The sequence below is a fragment of the Anolis sagrei genome, chromosome 5, assembly GCF_037176765.1.
Source record: "Anolis sagrei isolate rAnoSag1 chromosome 5, rAnoSag1.mat, whole genome shotgun sequence".
NCBI lineage: Eukaryota > Metazoa > Chordata > Lepidosauria > Squamata > Dactyloidae > Anolis > Anolis sagrei.
In genome coordinates, this window is record NC_090025.1 from 31,872,324 (window position 1) to 31,899,377 (window position 27,054).

Genomic DNA, 27,054 nt, shown 5'->3' on the forward strand with positions numbered 1-27,054 from the left:
AGTCCCTTAATCTGATCCAATGCTTTAGTGACACAAGGAGTGGGGCAACTTCTCTGTCATGAGAATAAAGACAACATAATTTATTTTTCACACATATGTGTAATTGAAATGCAGATGTTCCTCATATCTTAAGATATTTACATAGCAAGGAGCTGATTGGATTCTTTATTAGCCTTATCACATGACACTCAGTGGAGTGGTGAAAATGCTATGCAAATGGGCATCCTATTTTAAGAAAAAGAAGGGGAAACTCAAACTACTCTCCAAAGCAGTTTCCTAGAATATCTTGCAATTCTTTATTAGGATTTATTATTTTAATAATGACAAGATATAAAAAGATATTTCTTTGGGGCATGTATAGAGAATAAAAGGAGATATAGAGAGCAATGAAATATGCCATTTGATGGAGACTAATTATAGAGGTAAAACAAAGAAGGAGTCATTTGTTTAAGATGATGAGATTCAGAAAACCCACATAGACACCACACAGAGGCATTACGTTTACCATATTTTTAACTAGCTATTCAGATTTCCTGCTTACCTCATGTCATATATAAAATGATGGATAGTCTACAAAACCTAACAGTTGGTTTGCTTAAATAAAAAAATAGGAAAAAATAGAAATAGATATGGCAAATATAATTTTCCTGGTTGGAAATCTCTGGACTTCATAAAAGCTATGAACTACGATCCAAGGCATGTTTACAATATGTAGAATGAAATCCTGTCCTCATCTGTAAAAGATTTAACTTTTTAAAAACCCTGTGTTGTTATACTTAACAAACCAGTAAATTACATGCCAGCCTAGAGAATACCACAATATTCCTATTTCAGAAAACAGCCAGAATCGCATTTCAATGGGAAACATCAATGTCATGGTTTGTATTTATCACTGCAACCCACAAAGGCAGAGTATTTTCCCAGGGTATCTTAATAATGCATTCAGAACCTCATTTTGTGCTGAATACATACATGGGCACTTGGAAAACTAGCAAATAATAATGAGGCAAATGGCTTATGGATGCATGGCAAAGGTTGTACTTGGCGGTTACACCTCTTCTTCCACTCTGCTGTTAGGTTTCACTTAGCTTGTTCACAGGCTACAGAACATACACTAAAATGGAAAAAAATGGTCTTTAAAAGAAAAAAAAATCACTAGATTCAGGTCTTTCCTTAGTTTTCACAGCTTTTGTGCTTATATCCAGAACACTTATGTAAATCCAAGCTTCTATTACTTACTCGAGACTCTCCAATCAATATTATAGATAGATGTAAAGCTTAAAGTAAATGCTTGCCCTATAAGATGTTGGGAATAGTCATTTTATTGTGAATCAAGATGTTAGGATAGAGTAAGCTTCCAAAGACATAATAAATTCATCAGCTATTTTTGCTGATTGATTTGTTTTCCAGTTTAATTAGCCATGAAAGAGGCCATTTTCCTCCTGAAATCTCTTCCTCTCCTACACCCCCCCCCCCACTTTGCTTGTTTTGTTACAGATCACAGCCATAAAAGATAATCCCCTGATGTCAAGTTAAGATAATTTAAAAGGTAGCTTTTAAATAAAGACATTACTCCTCATGAAACTATTTTTTATCAGAATCTGGATCTTTCATAACCAATTTATTATTTTTTGTGTGCTTGCATATATAGCTTGATTTTTGCCTATTTTCTTTTTAGAAAGGCACATGGAAAAAATAGATTAATAACCAAAAAGAAAGGCAATGATCAGTGAAGGTGTGTAAAACTTCAAACTTGCCAGATTTTTAAATAAACAGAGTATATTGAGGGGATTTACAAAATGAGCACTAAAGTATTGCACAATGGAGAGACAAAAGTGTTCATCATGAAAGTAGTAGTGTATAACTAAAAGAAAACAAAAATCCACACAGCTAACCCACAAAGCACATTGGTGTTTGTTTTAACTAGTCTCTACAATAAGGGACAATAGTCAGGATCCAGCTGTTGTTTTTCTTGAAGAAGTCCGAGCTTCCTGTAAAGAGAAACGATCCTTGAGATGAGCTGCCTGAGACAAATATTCTGTCTCCACGTTAAATGGCAGCTGGTTATTAAATGACTCCCAATAGGATGAACACTTGCTATTGACAATAAGGTAATACAAGGCCCATGCCAAGCAATCAGGTTGGGAATGTGAATGAAAAATCTTTAATCTGAAATTACAGCTGTCAGAGTTATGTTATAAAACATGAAAGTTGGACCTTCACTTAGGATTAATGTGTCCCAAAAGCCGGGTTTCTCATAAACTGCCTCTTGCAGATACATATTTTATGAATAGACTCTTCAGCTTCCATAAATCAAATCAAACTGTAGCCTCTGTTAAGGAATTAAAAGGGTCACCTTTTCTCAGGCTTGTATTTGTTGACTAGTGCTTGGGGGCAAATATGAACATTGATTTACAAAGTCCATTGGGTGTGGTGATAGTATGAAAGCTTAACAATAGTCACTGATGTTTGGTATCAAATAGCCAGTGTAGAGCAAATGACTTGTTTGGAGGGGAAAACACTTGAGTGTCGAAAATAGGTCAGAGCATGGGTATATTATGACAAAAATTAATGTTCTAATTAACATGCCTTTTGTTGTTGTTTTGAATTGTTTGTTTCTCTTTCTTCAATATGCATTCTCAGGACAACTCTTTTATATTGTTTCAAACTGTGACATAAAACAGGGGTTGCCAATGTCAGCAGCTACAAGGAATCAATTTTCTGTTCCTTTTACACTACCACCAAAAAATGAAAACAAAACTGGAAATGACTAGAGGGCCCCTTTTGATTTTGACAATCAAAAGGATGACATTCACATAATTAAATTCCCTTGTTTCATGAAGACACCTAGGAGCCCCCGGTGGCGCAGTGGGTTAAACCCCTGTGCCAGCAGGACTGAAGACCGACAGGTTCGAATCCAGGGAGAGGCGGATGAGCTCCCTCTATCAGCTCCAGCTCCTCATGCGGGGACATGAGAGAAGCCTCCCACAAGGACGATAAAAACGTCAAATCATCCAGGCATCCCTTGGGCAATGTCCTTGCAGACGGCCAATTCTCTCACACCAGGAGTCACTCCTGACACAACAAAAAAAATGAAGACACCTGAGTTTGTTGAAGACCATATCTAAACAAACAGCACCATAAAGACCAGTGAGCTGTCTAAACATGTTGTGCAGAATCACCACTCAGGGATGTGTTTTTAAGAAACAAACACACAAACTATCAACATATACCATAGCATTGTTAAAACTATTGTTATAGACTTAGTCACTTAGATGATCAGCTTTCAAACGGATCATAACATCTGTAATTGCCTCCATTCATATCTATTTCGAGCACATTGACCAGTGCACCATTGTATGACCATGGTCATCTCTCAAATTATACGCCATATGGAATGAATCACACCACTGGGTGGGAGGACGACCAAGAGGTCTTGTCCATGTTGGCGTGGTATTGCTCCACTGCCTATCTGCTCTGCACATCACTTTGCCTGCAAAGCAAAGTTTGAGCTGGGCAACATGGCATAGTGGATCTTTCACTTTTGATATTTTTCAAACATTATTGTTGTGTAGTCTGCATTTGGAAAGACATCCCAAGGAGCTGTCTTTTGAGGGAGGAATGCACAATCTGTAGTTTTTCCAAGAGAGCCTTCATCATTGTCCTTGTCTCTGCACCATAGCATTGTCGAGTCAAACAACTGAGCTCATAGAGATATACTTCTGGTTGAGTCCACAGCAGCTTCAACAAATTAGTAAGCAGCCCATCCTGCTTTTCTGTGTCTTTTCAATTCTGGCTTTCATTCCTTGATACTAATAACCTTTCTACATTTTCGAGGTCTACTGTCACTGCAGCACTATCTGTGAAGTTTTTTTCAGAGTACCTTCATCTTTCACTTATTTATCTTTAATCCAATTGATAGACTTCTGCAACAAAGCTCGCTAAGCATGCTAGATGCTTCTGAGGCTGTATAGTTGATTAAAATTACATCGTTGGCAAAGCACAGGTGATTAAGCCTGCACCCATTGATGAGTATGCCTTTGTCTGACCAGTTACAGCCTCCTATTACACTTTCTAGAGAAGCAAAAAAAATTATGTGAGATGGGATCCCCTTGGGATACACCTTTTTCTACAGGTATAACAACTCGTTTGAAAGGCATTAGTGTTGCATATCTGCTATAGCATGCTTGAGATGATGTTGATGTACTCTGTCTGTTCTCCTTGCTCCCTCAGACTGTTCCATATGTACTCTGGCCCCATGCTATCAAATGCCTTCTCGTATTCAACAAAAGTGAGGATGAGTGGCATCTGGTATTCGTGGGCAGCTTCCAATATTCAACAATCAGGACATGATCAGTGGTAGAGAATGAGCAACAGAATCTAGCTTGTTCAACCATCTGTGCCTCCTCCAATAATGTCGTACCTAATTCTATGTGTCTCTTCCACTAGTAGATGGAGCTGTACTGGGGATGTGATCAATCGACAACTGTATGTGCAAATTCTGAGATCCATTCTTCTTGTTCATGTTCTTGGTGCACTTTGTTGATTTGGATGGTATAAAAAAGAATGTCCCAAGATTGGATTGCCTCTATTTGCGGCACCAATGCCATTGTTCCAATTAGCCATTAAAGAATGCAGGCAGAGATTAATGTTGTACAGAACCAGGAAAAAACAAGAAAGAAAGAAAAAAACAAAAAAGAAAAGAAAAGAAAAGAAAAGAAAAGAAAAGAAGAACTCTGTGTGAAGGATTGGTCCTACCCAGAGCATCCTCTGTGTTAGCCGGATTGACCATTGTTACCCCCACAACTCAATGAGGCCTATGGATAGGATTGTTATAGAAAGGAAGCAATATCGTTCAAGCATTGCGCTTTATAGATAATCTTCACAAAATCTCAGTGATGGACTGTCTTTAGAAATTGTAATGTCATATGTGATACCCACCTTATCTGTCATGGATGTGGGATTATGTTTTCTTTATCTCTACACTGCCATTGAGAAATGCCAAATTTTGTTAAGTGAGCGGGGTAGTATACCATGCACTTTGCCCTAGCAGCAGCTTAGAATATTTTTAGTTTTTAATTAGAAAATATTTATTTTATCCTCTGAGCTGGGCATGCCCAGTATATTGTTTATGCAGAGAAGCCAGCTCTTTTGCAGGATGGATGGGCTAAGAGAACTAAGGTCCCATATACACTGCCATCGAATCCAGTTTCAGAATGCAGATTAACTGCATTGAACTGGATTATATAGCTGTGTAGACTCACATAATCCAGTTCAATCCAATTAATCTGAAACTGCATTTTGATAGCAGTATAGAAGGGGCCACAGAATGGCAAAAAGTGTGGTTAGTTACTATGGAATAGCTAGGATGTGTGGAATGAACCCATTCTAGTCCTTTTCAGAGACACAAGTGGATTCCAGATGTTTTGGACTGGCCTAAGGCCAAGGATAAAAGGAATCAAAACCCCAAACGCTTGGAAGATTTCATGTTGAGAGATCCCAGATATTTTCAGTATAATATTTCCCACTTATTCATTAATTCATCACAGTTATTTTTCCACTAATGTGTGTGTGTTTGTGTGTGTGCACGCATGTGTGTATCCAGATATACAAGTATTATTTCTATTTACTACATGAGGAGATATTGAACAATTTGTGACTGAGATGACACAGTTATGCAGTTTAAGGCAATGATCAGCAGCTCTCAACACTTTTGCACTGAAGAACAATGAACTGGTTGATGTTCAGGTGAATGTTCAAAAAAATCCAATGCTTAAAAACCTAAATGTGAAATCAACATGTGGTGTGCATTTAAAGATAACTATTAAAGATAACAGTCCTAAGTGGATGGAGGCTTTTGTAGCTGAGTTTTCAAGCTTGGAACCTATTTTACATTTTGCATTGGTGAAAGAACAGAAACTATATAAAGGAGATTCCCTAGGGATTTTTTTTTCTGCTACCCTAGTTGGGATTATAGAGACACACCCCATTTGTTGCTGCCACCTATTGGAATAGTACTTAGAGCCACAGTCTCAAATTTTTCATGTTTGGTGGAGCTTACAAAAGACCTCAGTTCACCGGAAGCATCTATGAAAAAGGTTCTAGATCTTGGAAGATATGTTCTAAACTTCAGGTTATCTTTATGGCTTTGCCAATATTCCTGACCTCTTGTTGAGTAGGAAGCTGATTGGCAATAAGTCAGCTATGACAGTAGGAGGAATATTATTAATCAGATGTCTAAATTGGAATCCTTGGTTTCCTGGATAAGACTGTGATCCAGAATGTAAAAGGAGAAAAATAACTTGTATATTGCCAGAATACAATGGCCGGTCCAGTAAGTGTGACCAAAGATTGGTAGTGACTAGAGGCCATGGTAGTGCAACGTGTTAAACTGCTGAGCTGCAGAATTTGCTGACCAAAAGATCAGCAGTTCAAATCTGTGGGGCAGGGTGAGCTCCCATTGTTAGCCCCAGCTTCCGCCAACCTAGCAGTTCGAAACATGCAAATGTGAGTAGATCACTAGGTATCACTTTGGCAGGAAGGTAACAGCTCTCTATGGAGTCATGGCAGTCACATGACCTAGGTGGAGTCTATGGACAACGCTGGCTCTTTGGCTTAGAAATGGAGATGAACACCATCCCTCAGAGTCAGACTCTATTAGACTTAATGTCAAGAGGACATTTATCTTTAGAGTTATATTAAATCACATCTGAAGGGGCACTGACTCAACTCTCCCCCTCCACTGTTGAACCTAGATTTGGGTGATGATTACAAGGTTATAACTTTTCGGGAAAAGTTGTCTAATAATGGTAAGAATGGCTCAATTCATATTAGAAACTATACTGAGCTGCAGATGTTGTTGGACCATTAGTTCCCACCTGGACAACAGTGAAAGATGATGGAAGCAGTAGGTTAAACCTACACGGGGTTCATGGATACCATGATCATGTTCTAAGCTGTCATATTCTAGCTTCCTGGAATATGAACATAGTCTTTATTCAAAGACCTTAAATTGTTTTATAGGAAGATGGGTTAATTAAAATATAACGTATCCTCCATTCATAGCTTGAAAAGTTACTTCTATGAAGAATCAATATAATGACATAACATGATAGTGCTCTGAAACCTGGTGTTCTAGCTTTAGCATGCCCCCCCCTCTCTATATATATATTCTTAAAAGTAGTTATCAAAGCTGGATTTAAATCAACTTAATGTACCAAAGCTAGCCCCCTTTGCTGAGAAGAGGCCTTGTTTTCATAAAGCATAACTATAAATATACTTTTAGGTTTGACACATTCATAGGATTTCCTAAAATGTATTGGATTGTATCAAACATCTTGGGAAGTTTCTGAATGACAAAATTGTTTCTATAAATATTTACATCAAACCATACCCTTGAAGGAGTATACAGCTGTGAGTTTTGTGCTTTGCTCCAAACCATCTAAAAAAATGAATGGATCTAGACAAAAAGGTAAAAAATATTGTTTTCTACCTAGATTAAAAAGTGCATCACATTTGAAGCAGGGAAATTTCTCCTTCCCTTCCAAATTTTCCACCCATCTTTGTACTGACTGAGCAGGAGTATTTACTGTAAACAAACTTAGCAGACCTCTGGAGGCTAATAGGGCTGTTGATTGGTTTTTGTTCAGCACAGCAGGATCTGGTGTGTGATATCTGGGCTTCTGTGTATGGATGAGTGTGGGCTGCTGGTGGGAGGTATTGTGTTTGAGAGCTGGAAGAAGCTTGTTAACTCCTTGCGGCTGGATGGAATGAAAGACACTTGTTTATTTGGAATTCTTTAAAACCGCCAGGACCACTGCGGAGTCTGTTAAGAGTCTCTCTCTTCTCTCTTCCATTGTGGAAGTATCTGGTGATGAAAGAACAAACATGATTTATCCATGCCATAACTTTCAGACATAGATCTTTGTCTTCGAGGTTTTTCTCCAATCCACAAGATAGGACATACCCACCCAGCAATCTTTGTGATGACTATGAAGATATTCTAATGAAAGTAGATTTGCTGCCAGCTTACTTAAAAATGGAAGGAGAGGCTTTGATTTTTTATTGTAAAGGAATAATAGTGATAAAGAAAATCTTCCAAGTAATGAATCAGGCACACACTTGTCCAGAGGGATAGGCAGCTGTATGTCCTAGTTGTTATTATGCAGTATTATATCAGTTCAATTCAAAAGGCAATAAGAGAAATAAAGGAATGAGTGGAAAAGTATATGTCTTCAAGTCACTTGTTCACTGATGGATGGCCCAACAAATTTCATAGGGTTTTCTTACGAAAGAAATCCTCAGAGGTGGCTTTTCTTATATCACATAATATTTGTTGGTGATCTCCCATTCAAGTACTAACCAGGGCTGAGCCTGTTTAATTTCCAAGAACAGACTAGATCTGGTGCCTTTAGGAAATTTAGGGCAGTACTTTGGGCTACATCCAGTTGTTCGTCCCAAGTAGAATTGACCTGTATAATGATTATCTGAAAGCGGTGTTAGTAATACGTTAACAAATACTTAATTCAGTCATGTAGCATACATTAATACATTTTAAAAACTTGCATTATTGAAGGAAACATTTAAAATCTATATGATAAGTTTCTAATTTTTCTATGTTTGTTTTGGTCACATTTCTATCCTATCATAAAATTGTTAAGCTCAAGGCATATTTCAGGTACTCATTTTGGAATGTGTATGTCTCACAAGATATACCCTTCAGATATGTGGGTTGTACTTCTAACCTTTTATCTACACAATGACCCAGTGAGTGAGAGAGAAGGTCATCCATGAGTTCCATGACTTTGTAGGAATAGAATCTGGACCTTGAAAGTTCCTATCCAACTCCTGCTATTCAAAGTGCTGATTGCTATATAATATTGTCTCTAAATAGTTTATTTAGGATCCCAGTTTACACAAGCCTTCGTTTTTTATCAATACAACTGCAACACATGTTCTGTTATAAAAAGAAAATATTTGATCAAAATATGTTTAAAGCAAAATTTGCACTCTCACTTATTATATTCCATTCTGGTTCCATTTATTCCAGTATTCATCTTCCTTTCTTCATAATAAATTCATTTTGGTTAAGATTTCAATCAATAGGTTTATTTTTTTACATGACTAATGGCAAAGTTGGAGAAGTATGAGTTATAGATCTGATTTAAAGCAATCCATTACAATTTTATTTTGGAGGTGTACCCTCAAAGACAATCCCATTTTAATGAAGACTAGTTGACCTTGTTGATGTAAACCAAATGTTGTCTGCAAGTCAGTTCATTCAGGCAAAAGTTTGCGACCCTTAAACACCACATTAACATGTCTAATTGTAACTGACAGGGCAATTTCCTGGTGGACATTGTTTGAGACAAGCCAAGCCTATAAGCTACCAGCAATCTGAGACCTTTGACTGTCATATTAACACGTCTAATTCCAACTGACAGAACACCTAGGTAAAAACTATCCAAACACAGATTTGAGGATTTGTTATTGTGGCTTCATAAAATACCAAAATACTATTTATTATTGAATTAGCATTTACTCCCCTAATAGCTAATAATTCAAAATTATTAAATATCAGGTCTATAAAATATCAGCCAAATTATACAGGGTTAGTCAAAATGCATAGGCCAATAAGCCATTCAATTGAATGGCTTATTGGCCTATGCATTTTGACTAACCCTGTATATTTTGCTATAGATTAACAATTTAAGGAGTTTAAAGCAAACTTTCTTACAAAGTATTTTCATCTGTTTTTCTTAGCTGTCCCTCCAAGTGTTTAAAAATTGCAATTGTTATTTTGCTTGTGTTAATTTGAAATGTCCATAAAGTGTGATTTTTCCTTCAAATGTATCATATCAATGGATTTATGCAATCACAATAAAAGAAATAAAAGTGTGCTCAGAAAAATTGAATGATTCTTTTTCCAAATTAACTCCAAAATGTTTCCAACATTTGGCATAAAAGTCCATTCTGTGTTTTCCATGTAAGCCATAATAACAAATGACTCATAAAAATACATGATCTCTACACCATGATAATGTTCATACATTACAAATTTAATATGATTATTTTAATTGTTTCATATTTTATTGTGTGTATTTTTAAAGCCATTCTTGAGTCTCAATGTGGGAAAAGGGGGCATGGAAATGAAACAAGCAAATAAATACATTTTAATGAAATTATTTTAATATTTGCTGTATTTTGTGATTGCTGCTTAGTATGGGTCCTTATTAAATTCATGAAGATAACCCCAGATTATTTTTAAAGTAACCCACAACATGGCTCTTTCAATATGGCTCCTAGTATTGCTCCAACTTCTAGGAGACCACATAAGTTTTGGAAAGAAGCAGTATTGATTTCTTCCATGTACCCTGCCTTACATCACAGAAAGAACTCTGGAAAAATAGTTTCTAGACAGATGGGTGGGGAAAACTCTAATAGAAAATCATAGTCTTATATGTAAATTGTTTTTTTTCCAGACAATTTATACAGATGCATCCTTTTTGATGTGCTGGATCATTTCTGAAGAAACCAAAAGAGGGCTATAATCTAGGTAATTTGGTCCTATACAAGGGAAAAGGTGTGATATAAAGTGAATGAATGAATGAATTAGCTAAAAACCAAAAAAGCAAACATGTTTCACCAGTCTCTGATGGATATATGAATTGTTGCCTATATATGTAAGTTGCCTTGAGTCTCCCACAGAGTTGAGAAAGGTGGGGTATAAATAAGGTAAGTAAATTTGAGATCGAGGAGCATGGCAGTTGAATTTTGAATGGTGTGGGCCAGAAAGTCTCCAGGACTGGAGACTTTCTATATGATCCTTGAGCTGGTGTAAATAATCTTCCTGCTGAGACTAGGAGAGGAGAGAAAAAGAACTATGCAGGACAGGGAAAGACATGTACATACTGGTGGAAGCCAGCAGATTTTGAATCTGATGGTGGATGAAATGCTACTTTGCACGCTCACTTATAAACACACTAACATTTAAATCCACAAAGCAGATCCAGATTAAAACACAAAGCAATGTACCATGCACATTATATGCGTTCCAGGAATGCCACTAAATATGATTCAATTGGTATATTAAAAACTATGCTTAAAAAGTTACATTTCAACACAACAGAGAAATGAAAATATTAAAGAATCAATCCCACACAATTTCAACCCGCAACAAATTATTTTTCACTAGACTCCTGTTGGCAGAGTTATCCTGAATATCATAAAGATGCAAGTCATTCATGCTGTAGAACATGAATAAGATTGTGTTTGAACTGTCACCCATTTGTTTGATTATTTGATTAATTGTTTTTCTTGTAATTTTCAATATGTTTCTATTTCATTTAGAATGAGAGCTCCCCTATGGCTAATGCAAACCCAATAAACCCTTTGGTTGTAACCAAACATTGAGTAAGCTTACTAGATAAGATATCCACTTAAATTCATGGGAGGGAATGACATATTCTTCCACAGAAGTTTACTCACACAAGTAGTTCCAATTATTTCAATATAGCACAAAAGGATTCAACATAATGATGTGAAAGAAAGTAGAGCACCAGTATGGAACTTGGAAAAGGTACTTTTAAAGTCTAAAATGCCCTCAATCCTTCAGCCAACTGTTATATAAAATACAGCAATTCAGGTCTAATTAGAAATATAAACAATCTTTGTATGTTTTCTTATTCTCGATAAAAAAGAGTATCTTGACACATTACAAAATTGATCTTAATAAAAATTATTGATCTTTTCTTCATTACGAAGAAAAAAAAACACTTCCATTTTCCTATAGGGTCCTTTTGTCAGGTTTTGCCTAAAAATATTTTTGTACAAAAGTTTTTACACAAAATATATTGCATTTGAAGATTTGCACAAAATGGTAATTGTCTTTTGCATAGACAAATTTTTGACTCTCTCTCTCTCTCTGTGTAATAATTTAATAATTACTATTTTTTTGTGTGTCAGGAGCAGAAACTGGCCGTCTGCAAGGATGTTGCCCAGGGGATGGCTAGATGTTTGATATTTTACCATCCTTGTGGAAGTCTCCTCTCATGTCCCCGTATGGGGAGCTAAAGGTGACAGAGGGAGCTCAACCTGCTCTCCCCAGATTTGAACCTCTAACCTGTCAGTCAGCAGTCCCGCCAGCACAAGGATTTAACCCATTGCACTACCAGAGGATCCACCAAATTTAATAATTAGTTTATAATGTATATATAACTTTACAATGCATTCCAATGTTCCTCTTCATTAATATCAAATTGCAAGGCTTTGTTGGCTTTTTTCTTCCTACATTTACACGTTTACCACCTTGACATTAACCCCATCAGCACAAGAAAAAGGGTCACCCCCCCCCCCCTTTTCCCTTGTTGCTTGGGCATCTTTGCTGATGTCAACAAAAGTATCTAGTGATGGTCAGGAGCTCTCTAGAGCTCTGCAGACATCTGCCATGGTGATGAGGCTAACTGCAAAGGTCAGGGTGACAGTACAGTTGGACAAATCAGTTGTGGCCCAGCTGGACCATGGAGACTATGGGGATGGAATGTCTAAATATTTCTGCTCAGGACTAGCACTAGAATAATTGGTAGGTGGACATGAGCAGGACTAAATCTAAATGTTAAGCTCAGCTAAAGTTAAACACACCAAATCAATAATTCAACATATAACGTAATCCCATCAACACAGTTGGTCTGCTATAGTTGATATTAAAGCCCCATCTACACTAACCATTTAATGCAGTTCAAATTTGGTTCAAATTGTGGAGGCCAGACAATAAATGCTCATGAAAGTGCATGAAAAAGCCCATAATGCGCATCAGTGTTCTGCTGTTTATCTGGACCTTAAACTGGTTCCAGGATTTCCTATGTAATCAACTGCACAGCAAAACTACTTTCTTCAATACTGTTTTGCATTATGTGGTTGGTTCAGATGGGATTATCAGTGAACTCATGAGTAGAAGATGAATTCTACATTCATTACCATGTACGTTTTAGGCTACTTTTCAACACTGGGCATACAAACCAGCCAACAACTTATACAGTATCCATAAAACATACATATACAGCAGGGGTGGGAAATTCTTGGATGCTAAGGTCAGCATTAGTTATCCAGAAGAATTTAGAGTACAACATCATTGGGGGGGGGGGGGTGTCATTTTTGGTCCCAAATGCTTCTTAGGGGTATGAATGGCATTTTGTCATCTTGTTGCTCATTTCATGCTATTTTTGCCCCAGGAAGTTGTTTACTTCCTGGATTTTTTAAGAACCATTTTTTTCATTATATAATAACAAACACAGATAGCCCTGTTCAAACTAAATTCATCATCTAAGATTTTTAAATAATAAATTCATTATCCAAACCTGTATAGAAATACAACTGTTTTTGTGCTGTCAAAGGATTTTTATGGCCGGAATCGCTGGGTTGCTGTGAGTTTTCCAGGCTATATGGCCATGTTCCAGAAGCATTCTCTCCTGACATTTCACCCATATCTATGGCAGGCATCCTCACAACCTCTGAGTATGTCTACCATAGATGTACTTGAACAGTCAGGAGACAATGCTTCTGGAACATGGCCATACAGCCTGGAAAACTCACAGCAACCCAACAAATGTTTTTTCCTAGCACTGGGAGGCTATCACAGAGAGGATTAGAAAGGGCTTCTTCGGTAAGGGAGTTACAGAGGCTGGGTGGAAGGACTCACCATACTAGCCATGCATGCCTCATGCACTGGCTGTGCAGATTTCACTAGAAATGTTAGGGCTGTAGTAGAGACTGGGTTTCCTGACGTTATCAATTCTTGAATCATTTAGAGCAGTAGTTCTCAACCTGTGGGTCACCAGGTGTTTTGGCCTACAACTCCTAGAAATCCCAACCGGTTTACAATCTGTTAGGATTTCTGGGAGTTGTAGGCCAAAACACCAGGCGACCCACAGGTTGAGAACTACTGCTCTAAATCCCAACCGGTTTACCAGCTGTTAGGATTTCTGGGAGTTGAGGGCCAAAACATCTGTGGACCTACAGGTTGAGAATCACTGATTTAGAGCTTTAATAGTGGCACAATATGCTATGGTCTGTAGGTTAAATTGATCTATGGGTTGTTGATAGTTCCTTCCTGATCTACCATGCATGCCATTATTTTTGTCTTTCTCTTATTGCTGTTTTGAAAACCTGACAATGCCAGCTAAGCTAGAAATAAACTATAAGCCACTAGAGCTACTGTAATAGTCAGTTTCAGTTGTCACCCTGACCACAAGGTTCTGGGATATCTACAATTTCCAAACCCTTTCCTCCTAGAACATATTACAGCAAACCATTTAGAATGTAATTAAAAGCATGAGTTGCTGTTAAATGGCTAGATGTGACATTCCACAACCACATGGACATCTGGCCAGAAATACAACTGGTATGTCTTCCTTAAATTATCAAGGAAATTCTGTCCTCTAAGAAAGATTGAACTGCTATTCCCTGATCAGCTATTCTACTAGATGGCAGTTCTTGGCAACTATCCTTTATTTTGTCTAGTTTCAGCTTCAATATGTTTAGAAACATCCAGTCCACAGATTGTACTAACTATTTCTTAATTACATTTCTGGATTATGTTGTAAATAGGACACTTTCCATGCTTTAATGGAGATGATAAATAGTACATGGCAGGGTAACAGAGGAGCTCTGTGGAACTAAATAGATGCCAGAACCCAATGTGTCGGATATATACATCACCTGCTTCATCTCCTAGAATCCTTTCTTCAGAAAGCAAAACTGTTCCTAAGTTTAATTGGGGCTGTTTGACATAATTTGTTAATGGAGTCAATACCAAGCCATCTTATGATGCAAGGCTACCTCTGGCATACAGGAATCATCCTGGCAGTGTCCTAGGATGCTGCCCAGAGAACATGGGGGACTTCCCATGTTTTCATTAGATAGAATGGGGACAGCTCAGGGAGAAGCCAGGTGGTGGTGATTAGGGCGAATGTTTCCCCTGCTGCCCCATGGATTCAACATGCTACCTGGAGAATCCTCCCCCTGTCAGTATGATGACATCCTATTACTGGATTTTGGAATAAGCTTCTTGCCTGGACTTTATGCTTTAGCAAGACAGTTTAACTTGCTCAAGTACAATTTCAAAGTTGAATACAATAGAAACAAAATTAAACAATATAACAGACACATTGGTCGCAGTTCAATATTTGGGATCTATAAGTATGTCAGATACATGTCAGAAATCTTCTTTGGATATTATTCTGCTATTTTGATTGAATGAGTAACAACCAAATGTAGATTATATATCACAATCAACACAATAAGGTATTATGACATTTCCATCACAGTAGACTGTAACAGAAAGCAAGCATTTTCAGCAGTTAGGCTCCAATGAGCAATGATGGAAATACTCCTGTCACTTCAAACTATGCCAGCACATTTTTTTCTGGAATTTTCCATCCCTAACACATCATCTTGTTTCTTGAACCTACAAACACTCAGAGGTCACACATTTCTAGATTTCGATGGAGTGAGCATTTTTAATTCTTTCTGCTTTATTTTTTCTCACTCAGAAATTTTACACTGACTGTTCTTTTGAAGGGCAAGATTTTCTTGCCAGGTGGGTATTCCCAAATTCTCACAACTTTGCTCATATGGTCTTTTATCCGAATGTCTCTGAACAGTGAGAACTCATAACTCATATGAATGGGAAACAGTTGGGGGCTTGCCACACTTCATCCCACTTGATTGTTGACATTGTTAGCAGCTGCTACTGTCAATCTATCTTTCACCAACTGGGAGTATATAAAAATGTTACATGTATAGCATTAGTTCCTCTTCCCTTTCCCTATTTTAAAACTAGGAGAGTAAGAATTACCTCTTGAAATTGTAAAGTTTCCTATTCATGTTCTCTGTAAGCCAACAAAGGCTGGCAGATGTATCATCTGAGTATTCGAAATGTCACATCACAATAGCTGAAAAGGTCAAAAATAAGGAACTACATATAGTGTATCATCTCTATTAGATACTACTTCCTTTTCTATTGAGTACTTTGAGACTTCTAACTTCTCAGCTCCTTGTTATGCGAGTTATCATTTAGCTTGGAAAGTTGGAGCATAACTCCCAGAATTCCCAGAAAGTGACTTTTCTGAACTTTGATGGTATCTCAACTCCTAAGACTGGCTCTATGTAGGGTAATAACTCAGTCATAGCAGCTGAGCCATTGCTGGTGGAAGACAGAAAGGGGAAGAAATTTAACTTCTAACCTAATGGTGATCAATCAGAAAGGAAGGTAAAGCCATGCTCCTTTCCAATGTAACTTTCTGAAGAGGAGAAGATGAAGGAAGCATATGTCAATTTCCTGTAGACATTCCATTCTAATAGCTAAGGGGAACAGGTGCTTACCTCTCAGCTTCGATGAGACACAATATAGTGGAAATTATTTCCATTCATTTTAGCAATTTAGAAATGACCACCATTCTGTTAGAATGGGGAAATATTTACACTGACTGAAGTAATGATGCTAGATAAGAGGAGAGGCCAAGACAATAAGTGGGAAGGTATCTGAGAAAGGCAAAACACATCTAGTTGGTAAGGCAGGGTTTTTTTTAAAAAACTATAAGAGAAAGAAAGGGGCTTAACAGAACCCAACTGAAAAAGAGTGTTTGTTCCTGTCAGTCCAGCTAGCTCACAGTGAAAACCCAATCATTATGGATTGGTCCTCTGTGACATCCCAAGAATCTGTACTTTACTGGACTGCAAACTGTAACTTGACTTAGCACATATTGGAACAGAGAAATTAAGGATTACTCTTCCTCCTTATATCACTATGCATGTTTCTTTTTGGCCTTTTACTGTGGGGGCAAACACAAGCTTTTTAAAGAGATAGCTGAAATTTGGACAACAGCAAATGCTCTCATTCCAGCATATTTTGCTGCTGGTCTGGCTGTCCCTTCCCTTCCCTCTCTGAGTGGTTTGTAGACATCTCACAAGTGGAATCCCCCAAGCATTTATAGAGATGGAGCTGACCCAAGCCATTTTGCCATCTGAGGCAAAGAACAAGATGGTATCTTTTCTCTTACCACCTGCATAAGCTAACTCGACTGGTCATTGAATCTTTATTCAAGCCTGGTGATGGGACAACATTTTTCACTGAATCTGAAGACTAGGCAAAGCAGGTTGAAGGCCAGGCCATATGGTACATAAGCTCTATCCTCAAATACCATGCTGCTGCCTCTCATCATCTGCTGCCTGAGGCAATCACCTTATTGAATCCAGTGGTATTATTGGCATAGAAATAGGAATGTATTTTCAGAAAAGTAGAATTTTGCACTATGCTGTATGCTATCATAACACACATGTCTTGTTTGTTCTTTAATTACATATACTTCCTTTCTCATCCTCAGAAAGATACATGGGAAAGAAGCATGGCTTTATCTTCCTTTCTAATGGATCACCATTAAATGTCTTCCTCTTTCTTCCTATCATCAGCAGTGATTCAGCTGCTCTGATCACTCAGATAAATTATTATTATTATTATTATTATTATTATTATTAACTTTATTTGTACCCCGCTAGCATTTCCCGAAGGACTCGATGCGGCTTACATAGGCCAAGGCCTCAGAACACAATACAACAATACAACACCAAAAGCAAATTAAAAACAGTTAAAGCAATATTAACAACAAGCAATAAACAATACATCAAGACACTATAAAACTGGGCCGGGCCAGAGTAATGGGTACAAGATTAAAAGTGCTGATGTGGCAGGAGGTATGTAGGATTGTAGGATTGTAAATCATAAAGTACAAAGCAAAGAGCTTTTGGGACAACTTTTCTTTTTCTTTCCTCCTATGCCTTCTTTTTCATCTCGTCAGTCCATGGTTACAAGTTAAATGTCTTCCTCCCTTTCTAGTTGTACTGAAAATACTATAGGCATTTCAGAAACTCCAGGTCTGTTGGAATCCCTTACAGAAAAACAATTAGCAACCAATTACATCAATTAAGAGACTTGCCCACAGGAAAACGCCAAGCTTGAAACAATTAGCAGGAAGGGGTTAGTTTTTTAATAAACAGATTTCTTTTAAAAACAACAACACCTAAGTGAAAATGTTTGTTTTCTCTCTGCATCTGGGTGTCAGATTTTTCATCCTTTCCTAACCTATTTCAGATGTTGGTAAATGACACATTAGTGCTGCTTTTCTGAACAAAAACTCTTAGCTACAAAGGAAAGCAATATAGAGACCAATTCTTGAGTGACTGAACTATGCCAGTTAAAATACGATATACAGAAATGTCAAGCAGCTACAGCTGCTGTTGACATCACTAAGAGGAGCTGTATGACATCTTTGAAAAACAGAACACTGCACTTGTTTATGAAGTTTGATCTGAACTGGGAAGCAAACAGAGAAAGACTTATTCCTTGGAAGCCAGTAACAAGAAAAGAAGACCATACCTAGATAAAAAAAATAAAACAAGCATCAATCTAAAGCAAGTAGGACACCAGAGATTAACTGCAATATTTACAGTTATTTGATCACTCTAAAGCATAATTTGCATGATCTTTTATATTTCAAGCATTCTGCATAAATTCTTCTTACCCATAAGATGGTCAAAGAAGATGAAGTGCTATTGGAATGGCATAGGCAGAATGGCAATTATATAGTTTAAAAAATGTATGACTCTGTATTGTCAAAAGCTTTCACAGCCATGATCCTTGGGGTGTTGTGTGGTTTCCAGACTGCATTGCTATGTTCTAGAAGCATTTTCCCCTGATGTTTCACTTGCATCTGTGGCTGGCATCTTCAGAGGATCTCTCTGAAGATGCCAGCCACAGATGCAGGCAAAATGTCAAGAGTAAATGCTGCTAGAGCAGCACCATACAGCCTGAAAACCACACAGCACACCATGTATCACCCTATTCATTCTGTTACAAGGTCTTGTGGAACTCCCTCCCCAGCGACATCAGGCAAGCCTCATCCCTTCTGGGATTTAGGAAAAAGCTGAAGTTGTGGCTCTGTACACAAGTGTTTGAAGAATAAGTTTCTATGGTTTCGACGCAGTCTGGATTAAAGATTATGAGCAAGGTTATGGATTATATGCTTTTCAAATATGCACTTATATGCTTTTCAAATTTTGTATACTGATTTATGTTTATTATGGCTTAATGTTAATTGTTTTTAACAGTTTAATTTTTATTGTTAGTACTGGTTTTTATCAGCATTGAATTTTTGCTGGAAATGTAAGCCACTTTGAGTCCCTTTGGGTGAGAAAGGTGGGGTAGAAATGAAGTAATTAAATAAATAGATAGGTGATCCCTTGTTGTCTGAGTATGATGGCCTTCCAAGTGCAGTGTCTTGATGATGGATACTGAGGTGACTGTGGAATCCTATTCTTCACCTGTATCTTCTCCCACAGTGAGGACATCAGTTTCCAGGTGGAAGGCAGTCCCAGTCAGGGTTGGCTTGATGTACCTTCCTCTTGGCACATTTCTCCTTTCTGCCCTCCATTTGTACCTCTTCAAATTCCACAGCACTGCTGGTCACAACTGACCTCCAGTTAGAGTGCTCAAGGGCCAGGGCTTCCCGGTTTTCAGTGTCTATGCCGCAGACTTAAAGGTTAGATTTAAGCCCATCTTTAACTCTCTATAGACAAGGTCTACAAAGCATCTAGACTCAAATATACTGTGAATGCATTTTGATGAAAATTATAGTAATGTGGTGGCACTTCATGTAATAAGTGCTATTTTTGAAGTGACATCTATGTGATTTTAAGCAAAAAGAAGCTTCCACAGACTTGTTCCTATATTTTCAAGCTTTTTCCATAATTTAACTTTTAACAGATAAGTTTATCAATCCCACAAAAAAGAGAGCAATTAGTATCAAACCCTGGTCAAACATGGTCCAACGAACCCATTTCTTACCACTACTTTGATTTTCAAATCTAATTTACTTGGTTCCTGTATCAAACTTTTAATTATTGTTATTTGTTTGTTTGATTTTAGAAATGTTTGGCATATTTAAATCCCTTCAGTTCTTTAATACTAAAACTTAAAGATAAAAACCTGTTATCCTTAACAAAATATTTGTGTGCACATTGTAGGCTGAAAGATAGCAGAAACACATACACATGAAATACAATTAAAGACATATAAATCATAAAGTCATTATGAGATAGACCATGATCTCATTATAAACTCTAGGGTTTGTAGAATTCGATGGAAGAGGTTTGAAAATAAGATAAATGTCTAAAGGTTAGAAAAATGAACACCTTTGCCATAACGAAGATTTAGGCAACAGTCAAACCATTGTTCAATACCATCAGGTCTATGGAGATCTATGGTGAATTTAACACCTCCTGTTGTAATCAATAATACAAAAGTTTGATTGTTTTTCGACTAACATTTTAAAATGCAGTAGACTGCATTAGAAGCATTTGAAAAACTTTGGCATTGTTTGCTTGTTTGTGTTTGCATAGCACTGAAACATGTGGAACCTTTCTGATAATTCCTGCCATTCATGTGAAATCACAGTGTCATGAGACCAGTTTCCCCATAGACTGCATCTATGCATACTGTCAAGCAAACCCTGTTATTGTTTTAAATGAAAGAGTACAGCTGTACAATGGGCAACAAATATTGCAAATGTGCAGAGGCAGCGTGAACAGGCCTTGGAGGTTGAGAAATGTCGGCATGATGCCAAACTGTATGCAGGGAAACATTTAACACCTTTATAACCCTGCTAAATCTGGAAGGAATTATATGAGCCAAAGAAAAGGCACTTCTGTAGCCAGAGGGAAATGGGGAATTCCCTCTAAGCAAAATCAAAGCCAGCCTGCCTGCAGAATGAGAGTGGGAACAAAGGGATTCAGTGGCAAAATAACATCCATTTAACAATGTGATGTGCATGTTGATATGCCACTATTGTTGTTGTCCTAGAAAAAACTATGTAATTAATAATGATCATAAATTTATTTATATATCAGACTATTGCCAAGTGGAATTTGGAAGACTTTACATAAAATATTGAATTAAAAATTCATTTTAAAATCATTTGAGGAGAAAGCCATTTTGAAACACTGTAAAACAGGTATGGGCAAACCCAGGCCTGGGGGCTGGATGCGGCCCCTTGGGCTTTTTTCTTAGGGCCTCCTCTTTCTCACTATCCTATCCTATCCTATCCTATCCTATCCTTTTCTTTCTTTCCTTCCTTCCTTCCTTCCTTCCTTCCTTCCTTCCTTCCTTCCTTCCTTCCTTCCTTCCCTCTTTCCTCCCTTCCTCTCTCCCTCCTTTCCTCCCTTCCTTACCTCCCTATTTCTCCCTCCCCCCTCTCTCCCCTCCACTCTTTCGTCTTTCCCTCTTTCCTCCCTCCTTCCCGCTTTCTCCTTCCTTCCTTCCTTCCTTCCTTCCTTCTTTCCTTTCTGTCTTTCCTTCTCTCTTTCCTCCCTCCCTCCCTCCCTCCATCCACCCTTCCTTTCTTCCATCTTTCTCTTCCTCCCTCCCTCCCTTCCTTCTCTTTTCCCCCTCCTGCTTTCTTCCTGGGGGATGTTTAGCTGGGAGAAGAGACAGTAGAGAGGAAACATGAGAACCATGTTTCAAGATCTAAAAGGGTGTCCCATTGAGGAGGAGGGGGGCTGATTTTCTGCTGCTCTTGTGACTAAGGCACAAGGGAGCAATAGTTTCAAATGGCAGGGAAAAGGATTTGACTGAAAATATTGGGAAGAACTTCTTGGAGAATGCCATAGCCTGCCTCATGGTATGGCGGAGTCTCCTTCTCTGGAGTCTTTTCTGCAGACCATTGGGAGTGCTTTGATTATGCCTTCCTGCATGGCAAGGGGGTTGGTCTGGATGGTCTTTTCAGGTATCTTCCATCTCTAGGTATCTAGAATTCTATATCAGGAATAGGCAATACGAGGTGAATAGATACACTTTTTCTCTCGCATCCACCATCTCATCCTGACAATCACCAACCCTAAATATGACTTGTATAAACTCAAACTATGCAAACCATTTATATATTTTGGCTCTTGATGTCACCTAAAGAAGTAAGGCTACCAAACATTGCTACTGTTAGGTGGATTAATAACAGCTGACTGACTGCACCCAAAGGGTGCTTGCCAATGATTCATCTTCATCTGAAGAGAAGTGACCAGTAGTGTACCACAGGATTTCGTTCCGGGTCCAGTGCTATTCAATACCTTTATAAATGGTTTGAATGATGGAATAGAGAGCATGCTTATCAAATTAGCAGATGATACCAAATTATCACAGGTAGTTAATATCACAGAGAACAGGATCAGAATCCAAAATGACCTTAACTGATTCAAGAATTGAGCCAAAACAAATGTGATGAATTTCAGTAGAGATAAATTTAAGCTACTACTCAAAGGACCTCATCGCATTGACAAGTTTCCCCATCCTGGAACAGTTCACCAGCACACCCAGCATGGAGCTGGCCAGATCCTATCACATGATATAGTTACTTCCAGCGGGGCTCCGTGTTGGCTGCATCAGTGTACTGTTCTGGGATAGGGAACTCTGAACATGGGAGACTGTTCAGATTGAAAATGTTCAGACTGAAAATGCTGGGGACAGCATAGGAGCAAGCCCAAAAGATACGTTTTCCAGTGTGTGATGGGCAAGTGGGTGATGTGGAACGCTGGGCAACAGATTTGCACCAGTGCCCCACAATTTGCCCCACTGCCTTGTGGATTCCCCACATTAAGGACCTCCATGTGTTGAGGTCCTTAGGCAGAAAAGGTGAAATACATAGATATAGGATGAGTGACACCTGGCTTGATGAGAGTATGTGTGAAAGGATCTAGGATTCTTAGTAGACCATAAATTGAACATAAGTGCACAGCGTGATGTAGCAGCTAAAATGCCAATGTGTTTCTAGGGATGTCATCACAAAGGGTGGATTTTGCCAGCATATGGTGGCTCTCCCCACTTCACCCATGGAGCCCACTGGCTTCCATCAAATGATGCCTGTGGGGCTCTGTGGGTGAAGTAGGGTGGAGCCAGTGCATGTCACCACCACAGCAACATGGGAGGCTTCCTGTGTTGCCATGGGAATCCATGGGGGGAAGTCTTGTGATCAATGCTTCCCCTATGGGGTTGCCCTCAGCCGGAGCCTGGTGATGCAGGGTGTGGGGCGTCAGGTTCCCCACGCCCCCTGACAACATACAACATTTCCGGCAGCCATGTGACAAAGTAGAAAGTTACATCAGTTTGAGTATAGTGTCTACTTAAATGTAGGTAATAGTACTATTCTGTTCTGTTTTGTAAAGCTTCACTTGAATATCATGTCCAATTCTGATCACCACAATTCAAAAATTATATTTATATGCTGGAATGTGTCCAATAGCAGGGTGAACAAAATGGTAAAGGACCTGTGAAGCCCCATCCTATGAGGAGTCCTTTAGGGAGGTTTGTCAATTTAGTTTGAAGAGAAAATTAAGAGGTGTCATGGCAGCCATGTTTACATATTTGAAAAGTTGTCATATAGAAGATGATGCAAGTTTTTCTGCTGCTCCAGAGACTAGGATACAAAGTAATGGAGCTAAACTACAGGAATAAAGATTGTACCTAAAGATTAGGAAGAATTTAGAGATTTTCAACATGGGAATACACTTCCTTTGAGTGTGGTGGAACTTCTTTCTTTGGAAGTTTTTAAGCAGAGGCTGGGTGGCCATCTGTTGGAGGCAGGCCCGTAGCCAGGACTTTGATTCGGGAGCGGGGGGGGGGGGGGGTGAGTCTGAGTGAAAGAGGGTCTACCCTAGCAAACCTTTTGTATCGTTACCCCAATACCCCCATGCATATGAAATATATTGAGCATGGTGATCAGATCATGATATTAATAAACATAACAGTTTAAATAATGTACCAGTAAGGCCTTTTCGCAGACCACTATGAGAATTTGGGGGGGGGGGGGGGGATGAAGCCCCTCCCAAGACCCACCCTGGCTACATGCCTGGTTTGAGGTATTTGATTGTCTTGGCAGGAGGATAGACTGGATGGCCTTTGAGGTCTCTTCTAACTCTATGATTCTATCATCTGTTGATTCTTCCAGATCATTGTTGGAGGTAAAGAAGAAACAGTCTAGACATGATAGTGGATTACAAACTAGAAACAAGAAGTTAGGGGATTATAGCAGAAGGCAAGTTTAATCTTCAAAATCCTTTCTTGGGCTTACTTTGTATCAAATGTCAACTCCATTGCTTGAGCACTTTCTTAAAGACAATGCCTTTGTTGATAGTCTTTTTTTTTGAACATTTGGTGAGGTACTTTGTTGGGGCCAGTCTCCATTTGGCATATTTAGGTGTGGCTGCAGACTTGAATATCAGAAAGGAAATGCCAAAGACATTTCTTCAACATCATGTCTGTTTACATTTCCCGACTTCTAAAAAAAAGTGATGAGTTTAATCATGAAAGAAAGAACTGAAAATACCCATACATCATAAAAGGTAAGTGTCACACAAGCAGAAGCTTTATATTGTCACAGTGATGACTTAATGCTCTGTTAAAGATGTTTGAACAACTACAGCCCATTGGGCAGTGATCTTGTCAGAACGTATAAACCAAATAAGATCATGCCTACTCAGTGCTTAAATGGGCCATCTTCAGAGAGAACCCAAAAATGTTACAAAAATTGTTGGAAGAAAGAAAAAAAAAACACCCATCAGCAATTTTGTCAGTATTGACCTCATAACCTCTTGCAAAGGAGAGCCACCAGTACAGGAAATTACATTTTAATAGAGGAAGATGACAGGTTAAATCATGAGAGGGCAAAATGTGGCCCTCCAGATGTTGCAACATCCCTCACTTTGCTGGCTAGAATTGTTGGGAGAAGCCTCCTAACAGCATTCGGAGGGCTGTATATATAATTAGCTTTATATTTGAGTGAAATGTGTTCCTGATATGCTGCTTTATGAAACTATTGAAGAATGAATACATTTTGCACAACTGGTTTATTTATTAAAATATATCAAACCTCAGGAGCTGAAAAATGTAAAAACTGCACTTAGAGGAGTTTATCACACAAGGCAGACAAAGAAGCTTTGCAGCATTAATTTTGATGATGGCTCTTATCACAAGATGCTTTGTCCGTCCTGCTGCCAGTTTGCCTCCCCCTGTGATTCTTCCACCTCTTATGGGTAAGACCCATAAATAACTAACAACAATCCCACAAAGTTCTCATCACCTACTTTCATGCTGTGTGTCCCTTGCACTTCTATGACAGCATGCTGGCAGTCACACAAGGTGATTCCTAAGGTGACTTTTTTCCTTTAATTTTATATGGATTTTTTCTCTCTCTTTTTTTGTTTTTAATGCTGAAATTTAATGATTACATTATACATACACACATCACTGTAGTGCCAGAAAAGGGGGTGGGTTTACAAAGGTGTATGGAAGTATAATTGCAGAACAATTGTGTCACTGGAGAGGTGCAATATCAAAGGTGCTCAACCCATTATGTATCCATCATCTATGATAGCATGAATGTAGTGGAATAGTGGTTTGAAGTGCAAGGGTGCACTTTATGGGTTTTAAAGTACTAACAGTTACTAATGCACATACCAATGCACAATTGCAAGCTTGGGTTATTTGGAGATATTTATCTTCTCATCAAGGCTTTTCTATATCAAGTCAAGCATTTCAACTGATTAAAAAGAATAACAGAAGAGAAGGGGAGAGTTGCTACATCAGGGTCCATGGGACCAGTCTACTTTCATACTTGGAAAGGGGGAAATGTGAGATACACGAGAGGTGGCACAGTGGGTTAAACCGCTAAGTTGCAGAACTTGCTGATTGGAAAGTCAGCAGTTTGAATCCATGGGACTGTGTGAGCTTCCATTGTTAGCCCCAGCTTCTGCCAACCTAGCAGTTTGAAAACATGCAGATGTGAGTAGATCAATAGGAGGGAAGTTAACAACGCTCCATGCAGTCATGCCGGCCACAAGACCTAGGAGGCATCAATGGACAATGCCAGCTCTTCGGCTTAGAAATAGAGATGAGCACCCCCCACCCCTCCAGAGTCGGACTCAACTAGACTTAATGTCAAGAGGAAACCTTTACCTTTACTTAATACATCAAAAGGCATAATGTGGAGAACAGAAAAAGGTGAGAAACAGAGCTGACAAGGCATATATGCTTCTGAGAAGTGAACATAGCAAGAATTGTTCTAAAGAGAGAGCAAGTGGAGAACAAAAATGGGACAAGCACAGTAAAAGGCAATAAATTAGCAATTTTGGGGATCAGAAGATGTACTCCTTTTTCCAAATAAGAGAAATTGTTTGTTGTTTTGAATCTCTACCCTACCACTTCCCTGGCGCTGATGCTTTATGGGTTTGTTCAAGAGAAGGAAAAGACCTTTACTTCCCCACAGCAATAAATAAAGTCAGTATTTGGGACTCTATTAAAATTGTGGCCCTGTCTATCCAAACCTGCTTGTTCTAGTTTTGGAAATATGTGGAAAGTATATTTATGCATGAAGTCAACATTTGTCTATTCCAAATAAATAAGGGTGCATTTACACTGTAGAATTTATGCAGTTTGATACAACTATAGCTGCTATGGTTCAATGCTATGGAGTCCTGGGAGTTGTAGTTTGGTGAGGAACCAACACTATTCAGCTCCCATGATTCCACAGCATTGGGGCACAACAGTTGAAATGGTGTCTAACTACATTAATTCTACAATTTGGATGCACCCTAAGATTTACATTGGAGTGAACATGGACATGTGATGAATGAAAGCAATCTTCACTGAAGACAGTAGGAATGCAGGGTTTTTTTTTCATATATATGCACTCCTAAGGTTCAAATGTCCCAAAGTTTTTTGGAAAAATTATTATGAGCGCTCTGTGTGCAAAATAAATAAATAAATAAAGTTTTCTCTGCATAAAAAGAAATACCTGTAGGTGAAAAAAAACATTGATTTCGCTTTTAAAACAGCTGTTTTCTGCTCAGAGATATAACTGGTGTGTGTGGGTGTGTGTGATTGCAAAAACCACAAGGTTTTCTCTGTAAATGGTTCCTCTGCATTAAGATATCAGGAAAATATTCCAAAGTGAGGAGAAC

General features: G+C 38.4%; 1 long non-coding RNA gene across 1 annotated transcript in view; it reads left to right on the top strand.

The window, feature by feature from the left end:
* Positions 1 to 27,054, top strand: part of LOC137097064 (uncharacterized) — a 167,999-nt gene that overhangs the window by 111,069 nt on the left and 29,876 nt on the right. The gene's annotated exons all lie outside the window — the stretch shown is intronic.